The sequence below is a fragment of the Eschscholzia californica genome, unplaced genomic scaffold, assembly GCF_041429995.1.
Source record: "Eschscholzia californica isolate CP2 unplaced genomic scaffold, dmEscCali1.0.p SCAF_1, whole genome shotgun sequence".
In the NCBI taxonomy this organism is placed as follows: Eukaryota; Viridiplantae; Streptophyta; class Magnoliopsida; order Ranunculales; family Papaveraceae; genus Eschscholzia; species Eschscholzia californica.
The window spans coordinates 36,702,647-36,711,421 of record NW_028238198.1 but is presented as its reverse complement, the minus strand read 5'-3'; the positions used below and the strand labels follow the sequence as shown (position 1 = coordinate 36,711,421).

At 31.5% G+C, this 8,775-nt stretch overlaps 2 pseudogenes across 1 annotated transcript; both read left to right on the top strand.

Moving 5' to 3' along the window:
• The first annotated feature begins 5,971 nt into the window (after positions 1-5,971).
• Positions 5,972-6,900, top strand: LOC147566495 (pentatricopeptide repeat-containing protein At3g63370, chloroplastic pseudogene; annotated as a pseudogene).
• LOC147566494 (protein TIC 20-I, chloroplastic-like) lies at positions 6,355-7,813 on the top strand (annotated as a pseudogene). The gene is made up of 2 exons (XR_015237445.1): positions 6,355-6,956; positions 7,149-7,813. The product of XR_015237445.1 is annotated as a protein TIC 20-I, chloroplastic-like (transcript).
• Positions 7,814-8,775: the final 962 nt, after the last annotated feature.

Sequence of the window (8,775 nt, the reverse complement as noted above, 5' to 3'; positions counted from 1 at the left end):
TTGTTGAAATACACCCAACTAAGTTTGATATCCCAAAAAAGTTATTTCTTCTTGTTTGTCTTTCATCTATTTAATGTCGTCTTTCACTTTTATTGCTTCTAATAACTTAGTTTTTTCCATCAATTTCTTAAACCTAAAATTTACTTCTTTCTCTACATGTTCATGTACAATCGTGGTGGGTCCCCGTGGAAAATTGGAAAGCATAACCTTTAATGGTAATATATAATATTACATAGCAATTAAGATGAGTTGTTTAATTACATAATAGGTTGAGGAAAACAACTCCTCACATATATTGAGCTTACCTTTCATTTTTTTTTTGTTAAGGTTGAGCTTACCTTTCATGTGAGTTGGATCTTTAAATAGCTTGGAGCCTTGGACACACATATGACATATATTAATTGGAAAAGAAAAATAAGGGTTTATCGCCCATCAAACTTTCATTTTTCATCATTTTCATTGTCCATAATTACCCGATTTATAATTTTGAGGTATTCAGGCAATGCACATCAATCGATATTTGTTATATCTCTGAGGTACTCGGCGGCATTAGTCTATATCAAACCCTCTATATTTTTAAAATTTGGTAGTGCTTGGTGGTTTTTTTTGTGGATACAAAAGAAAATAACAATCTAATAGTCAATGACATAATTTTTTATGTCATTTTACTCATTGTAAATCGGTTTTGAGTCGTAAGACAACAAATTTAACAAAAGTGTGTTATAAATCATTAGAATTCTACAAAAAAGACAGGGGATGTACATTGCTGATTTGAAAATAACAATGCTATTTTGAATTGTATAAGTTCTTTAAAACGAAAAACTTTAAAGATTTAAACAAAAATCATTTGGAAATCGTACCAGGATAAAAGATGTCAAAACTAGAAAAGGAAGATGTCCATTATTTTTTAAAATATAGGAGGTTACGATCGACTATAGGGATGTGAAACCTCCACTACTTTTTGCATTTACTTTTGCACCATTTATAACATTTGTTTTGACGTGAAGAATTCAATAGTTTTAAGAATATGTAATAATCTAGTCAGAGCATGGTCAGTATTATTGCTAGATAATTATTATAGTGGGATAGGTGTATAAAAACGATCTTTTCTAACCAATACTTTAGTTTAAATAAAAAAGACAAGAGAAAACATAGATGTAGATTTTGATCCAAAATCAAAAATAAAAATTATAATTTGATTAGGTTTTTGAATATGTTTTAGATAATTTGACTCAAAGTTGAATTTTTCCAGGAACATTTAAGTGCACCCAAGTTTTATCAAATATGGCTCTTCACAACTAAACGATTCTAACTTTTACTGATTCTGATGCTGGTGCTACTAATGAGGATAGAAATGTCTGTTCTCATATCTAGTTAATGTTTAATCAGAATTGCATTTTCTCTCATTTACAATAATTATCAATTAGCATAAAAAGTGGTTCAGTAAAAATAATAAGAAAATTTTATGCGGTATAAATAGTTCTACCTAGTTGTCTAGAAAACTTTATACTCCATAACATTTTGTTAATAAATTAAATTTTGTAAGTAGACTAGTTATAACCCGTGCCCCTAGGGCACAGACGTTTATGTCTGACAAATAACAAAAAGTTAATACTTTTGGGTCGATGAACAAGAAAACGAAATATATTACATTTACAAGCAATAAGAAACAAAAAGAACATTAATGAACGCGAAAATCTGGAACAAAAGATTTAATATAAGTTAATAGTTTTTAAACAAAAAATGTCTAAAATCTCGATAATTGGTGTTAAAAACAGGACAAAAATTTCACAAAAGTTTACAAGTCATCTAGTGGAGGTAAGAATTAATTTTACTTTTACAAGAGGTAATTCGAATTGTTGAAAGAATCGATGAAAAGTTATATTTTAATGAAATTTAAAGAAGAAAATCAAGAAAGAAACAAAAAAAACATTAACGAACGCGAAATTTTGGAAAAAAAGATTTGATATAAGTTAATAGTTTTTAAACAAAAAGTGTCTAACATCGATAATTGGTGTTAAAAACAGGACACAAATTTCACAGAAGTTTACAAGTCATCTAGTGGAGGTAAGAATTAATTTTACTTTTACAAGAGGTAATTCGAATTGTGTAAAGAATCGTTGAAAAGTTATATTTTAATGAAATTTAAAGAAGAAAATCAAGAAAAAATTTTTAACAAAGAAAATCTCATTAAAGAATCACTATAAAGATAGATGGGTACCTTCTGGTTTACATAATTTGTAAAGTCTAGTTAAAATATCATAACACTACCAACTACTTACTCATCTCAAAAAAATGAAAAGTAAAATAGTAAATTCAAATCGTAAAATCGAGAAAAGAGTAACAATTAACTCTTCAAAAGATGTGTTCTTCAAATCTAGGAGAAACGATACATGAAGATTGAAAACAAGACTTCAAATAAATGATTTTTTCACTTGCGAAAGAGTAACATAGAAACAAAAAATATCATAGATTGATAGAGAAAGAGATACATGTACAAAGAGAGAGAGAGAGATTTATCATTTATCACATATTATATTTACAATTAAACATGGCCGCGGCTTTGAGGAATAAAGAAAATTCTCCGGGGAATAAAGACTTTTCTTAAAACTAATCAAATAAGATTGACTTTTTATGTCTTATTTTATTGCTAAGGGGCTTCTAATTTTAGAAGATGCTATAAAAAAAGGCTCCTCCATCTCATCACCTCTCTCTCTGCCACTTCATCTTCTCGACACCTCATCATCTTCTCCGGCGAAAGTCGCCGGCCAATTTTCCGGCCGGCGACCTTCAAACAAAAAAAAAAAATTGATTTTCTCTCTCCTCTCTCTCTCTCTCTCAATTTTTTTTTCTTTTCTCTCTCTCTAGAACAGATCTAGAGAGAGAAGGTCTGTTCTCAAATGGAAATGGATACCAAAAAACCCTATAATGAACTGACGACTCCAGACAGGGACGAAGATAGAGATAGTGAGAATCGAGAGAGAGAGAGAGAGAGAGAGAGAGAATCGAGAGAGAGAGAATCGAGAGAGAGAGAGAGAGAGGCATATCAGCTGCTGTAAATTAATGGCGGCCTCAAGTTTCAACTTCAAGTTCAGACGGTATCCAACTTCCGAAATCTTTTGTAATGGATAAAAACAACAATTACTTCTTTGGTAAGCACGTTCCTTCATATCATGTTGACTTCGATTCTCAAATTTTTGGAAATAAATCAGTGTGTTCATTTGATTTTGAGATTTAAATGCGATATTTTAGGTTTACAGTGGTAGTTTCGGATGAAAGAATCAGGTTTATTGAAATATAGTTTGAACTATTTCTTGTATAGCTTCACGTTATCAAAATTTAACTTGTTAACTTCGTTCTTCAATTTGTAGAAATCTAGATAGAAATTAGTCCGTCTATTATCTTTTGAACTTCGTTCTTCTATTATCGAACTTCAACATTGCTACATATTTGATGAAAGGATTGGTTGTAGCCCAATTAGGACCTTCAAAATTGCTACATATTTGATGAAAGGATTGGTTGTAGCTCGATTAGGACCTTCAAGATTGCTACATATTTGATGAAAGGATTGGTTGTAGCCCGATTAGGACTTTCTAATCGATGATATTAAGTAATTGAATCATCTCATCCCTGTTTTTGAGTAGTTAAGCATTTGCATTGTGTATTTTCAGTGGTTATAATCACCCTCGTATGGAGTTGGAAAGGAACAACTTTAGTTTCTCCTATTCACTTGGCTTGTTTGAAATTTGTGGATGTCAAGTAACTCTTTTTGTCCCACATGTTGAGAACAGACCTTCTCTCTCTCTAGATCTGTTCTAGAGGGAGAGAGAAAAGGGAAAAAAAAATTTAGAGAGAGAGAGAGAGAGGAGAGAGAAATTTTTTAAAAAAAAATTATGTTTGAAGGTCGCCGGCCGGAAAATTGGCCGGCCGGCGACTTTCGCCGGAGAAGATGATGAGGTGTCGAGAAGATGAAGTGGCAGCGAGAATAGATGGATGGAGGAGAACTTTCAAAAAAATGTATTCTGTATTCCCCATAAAAATTTATTCCTCGGAGAATTTTCAAAAAAAATCTGGATTCCCTCGAGAATTTATTCCCCGGAGAATTTTCTTTATTCCCCAAAGCCGCGGCCTTAAACATTTCAGTGAACTTATGGAGAATACACAATATCAATAATAAAAGTTATATATACTGAATTTTATGTATTAATCATACAGTCAAACCTTACAAAAATTGATTTATTCACTTACGAAAGATTAACATAGAAAACTAAAATAACATAGATTGATAGAGAAAGGTATATAAGTAAATAGAGATTTATCATCTATCGCCAAGTAGATAGAGCAAGGTATACAATATTTACAATTAAACATTTCATTGAACTTGTGGACAATACAAAAAAATACTAATTAAACATTATCAAAATTAAGAAAAACTAATGCTAAATCAACAAAATTTATGTATGAAAACATACATTACTAATTTAATATTAACAAAAAAATAAAGCTAATACTAAATCAACTAAGAAAAACTATCAATTAAGAAAATCTAATTTCGAACCATTTTGTTGTCGACATAGATTTCTTCTACTAACAAATGAGAAATGTTGTAAGTGAGAGAGAGAGAGAGAAAAAAAATATAAGATCCTAGGAGGAAAATATATATATAGAGAGAGGAGTGAGGAATATGATCCATTAATCTTCTTCTTTTATAACAGAAGGACAATTACTTTTTGGAAAATTGTGAAGATAGAGAGGTTTTGAGAGAGATATAAAGAGTTATGATTTAAGGAGATATTAGGGATTAAGATCTAAGGGATACGATTTCATAACCTAAAATACAATTAATATTTAAAAAGTTATGGAAATAATAAATTGTCAATAGTTATATTGATGGTCATTAGTATAAAATTAATTTGTCAGTTGTCACTAACTTTATGATGGTGGTTATGATTTGGGATAAAATTTAAAGGTTGAGATTTAACTATGGAAATTGGACGGTCAAAATTTATGGTGGGTTTGCATAATAGATTTAGTGAGTGGGTGAACGAATTATGATATTTCTAGGTAGGTAAAAGATTTTACGGTCAAAATTTAACAACAGAGGGAACAAACGGCTGGAATTATCTTTTGGTTTGTCCCAGTCAGCAAAAAACATTGCGTTTTATATAATAGACTAGGCATAACCCGTGCCTCGGGTACGGTCGATTTTGCCGAGTATTTTATACATTATAAAGTAGTTGACTACCTCAGTCTGCAAAAATAGACATCCCTACTTCACAATTATTAGATCTCCTTTAAACAGAGACAACCAAACTAATTAGAAAGTAAATCTTCATAACAAATTCTTGTACACAAACAAATCTAATTTACCCAATAAAAATAATTTGTATAGGTAAGCAGGAAATAGAATTTACGTTTATATATAATAAACTAAAATTTGCTACACATTTAACGATTATATTATTTTCTTCACGAATTTCGATTCAAAATTATATTATGGGAAAATGGTTGATTAGGTCAATAAGTTATTCATAATAACTAAAAAAACAAGTATCTTTTTCTATTAATCAAAATGTGCCAAAATATTACAAGTAATGAGATATAGAGTTCAAAATAATATGGGTATTTATCAATCAGGTCATTTTCTATTTCTTTTCTTCCCTAAATACCCTTTCCTACTTCAAGTCAGTTTCTCTCTCTTAAAAACCTGAGAAAATTTTTAGGGTTTCTCTTGTTCTTCTTCTTGTCGAATCTTCTTCAGCTCGGTTCTTCTTCTTCATAGATTACATTAAAAATAATCATTCAAAACTTAATATAGATTAACATCTTGGAAATCAACATATTCTTCTTGAAAATGCATCCATTCCTCCTGTGAAGTTGTTCGAAGGTCTTCGAGGTTTGCTAAGCTCTTGAAGTCGTTCGGGATTGCTGAACGAAAAAGTTTTTAGGTAAGTTTAAGTAATTGAGAGTAATGATTTGTCATATCCACTTTGGTAGTTCTCAGCTTAATCTATTATTGGATAAATCCAGTCTTGTCAACCGAGTAAATAGTGGTAGCCATGAAGGAAGCTGACCGAATAATCCTGTATTAGCAAAATTGATCTCATAAACATTATATAGTTTGGTAACCAGTTTGGGAGACTAACTAGGCCTAATGGATTGAATGACAAGTCCAAGGTATGTAAACTTCTCATTTTCCTCCTGAAGCTTGAAGAAGCTTTCTTAGAATTTAATAATTTAATCACTAAACAAAACCCACCTCAGTTTCCTCTTGAGGAAGCTTATTCATCAATTCTAGATCTTTGTGCTTCAAAAAAGAAATTATCTGAAGGTCAACAAATTCATGCACATATACTTACATCCAATTCTGTTACTGATTCAGTGTTTTTGAATACTAAACTTGTGTTCGTGTATGGGAAATGTGGGTCATTAGCGGGTGCTAAGAAGTTGTTTGATGAAATACCTGAAAGAACTATTTTCAGTTGGAATGCTATGGTTGGTGCTTATGTTTCGAATGGTGAACCATTGGGAGCTCTAAAATTATACTGGAAAATGTGGGTATTTGATGTAACTGTATATGCTTGTACTTTCCCTTTTGTACTAAAGGCTTGTGGGGTGATGAAAGATTTGAATTATGGGACTGAGATTCATGGTCTAGCAATAAAGTTTGGCTTCGTTTCGGTTGTCTTTGTTGTTAATTCTATTGTGGGAATGTATGCGAAATGTGATGATTATAATCAAGCAATGCAATTATTCGATAGAACTACCGAAATGGGAGATGTTGTTTCATGGAATTCTATTATTTCAGCTTATTCAAACAACGGAGACTTGAGGCTCTTCAGAAGAATGAGAAAATCGGGTGTTCAAATGAGCTCGTTTACTTTTGTTGTGGCTCTTTAAGCTTGTGAGAAACCATCATTTTCGAAATATGATATGGAAACCATGCCATTCAAGAGGTATTTTCATCTTAGTTACCTAATACTTGATTTCAGCTTAGAATCAGACTATTAAATGTGTCAACTTAATAGTCAACTTTATTTTCAGCTTAGAATCAGACTATTAAATGTGTCAACTTGATTTCATTGAGAACAATTAGCTTTATCTGTCTTTTTTTCTATTCAAACACTGTATTATGATTTTTATGTCAGGATTTAACATTTCTGCTGACTCTACTACTCTCTTTAGTGGAGATATGGAAGCCTATTACACACAATCCCATTATTACGTAGACGACATATCGTGTCAAATAGATATCAGATGGTTCCCGGGGCATCCAAAGACGTCCCGACAAGTTTCCGATTTCCTCTTATGACGAAAAAACAGAGATGGCAGTGGAGAATGTTAGCTTGTCTCCCCTACCTAATGCCTCTTCATGAAACATGGATATATGCAGAAACAAGATTCAGTCTTCACCCATTTTTAGAAGACTTTGAATTCATTACTTACCCATTTCTTGGTGCACTTGGGAGATTACAGCCTTGGTTCTTAATGGCGTATTTTTTTGCTGCATATCTTGGGGCAGTGAGGAAGAAAGAATGGCCACACTTTTTCCGTTTTTCATGTTGTGGTGGGTTTGTCACTCGATATTGCATTACAAGTGATTGGTACAATAAGTCGATGGATGCCATATGGTATATATAATAGGAAAATAGGTATGCATTTCTGGACAGGCGTCGCATTTGGTTACTTGTTTACAGTGCTTGAAAGCATTCGATGTGCTCTGGCTGGAATGTATGTCGATATCCTATTTGTATGTGATGCTGCATATATTCAAATCACGTATGACTAAGATTGTGCTAATGATGAGATCGTGCTGAATTAAGTAAACTTCTTTTTTTAAATATACTCTTGTATTTCATTTTCGGGGTGTTGAAGGCTACAACTTGAAGAATTTGTTTAAATTCTTTCGCATCGTTATATTTAGTTCGTACGAATTTGTTTAAACTCTTATTTTATATTCTCGATTTGCAAATCGAGTTTGAAAGATATGCAACTCAAGATTATACTCTGCAAAGCTTGCAAATCATGTTTGCAATCTATATTTTGCAAACACATGTTTGCAACACAGACTGTTGCAAACACATGTTTGCAGATCAGACTGTTGCAAACACATGTTTGCAGATCAGACTGTTGCAAACACGTTTCCAGAACAGATTTTTGCAAATACGTTTGCATAAGAGATTTTTGCAAACAAGTTTGCATAAGAGATTTTTGCAAACAAGTTTGCATAAGAGATTTTTGCAACCACGTTTGCATAACAGATTGTTGCAAGCACGTTTGCAGAAAAATGTAAAGGAAAAAAACGCCGTTTTTTTCTGGGATTTTTTTTTCGAAAAAAAGTATTGAAAGTGGATCTTGTTAGAAAGCTAATGAAAAATCATTTCTAAATATATAATTTTACAAAAATCCGACATATCAAACAAAAGTTATATCGATTTAAAGTTTAAAGAAAAATAAAAGAATTTAGTTACACAAAATGACAAAAAAGGGTATTTTAGTATTTGCACACTTTTTGACCTGAATAATAATTTTCAAATGTTTTGTGCTTTTCTACTCATTTTCAATATTATTTTGACCTTTCTAGAAATTACCCTTTTCATACAAATCAAATTAAAGTCTGTCTTTTGTTTAGATTCTGGTTCCAATTGTACATCCATATATTCTCGTGTTTTCTCTCTTATCACTTAATTTTTCCTGCTAGGTTACATCGTTTCTACAATATTTTGCAATTTACATCGAGTATCACATTTCATTATTTATTTAGAAGAGCGAGAG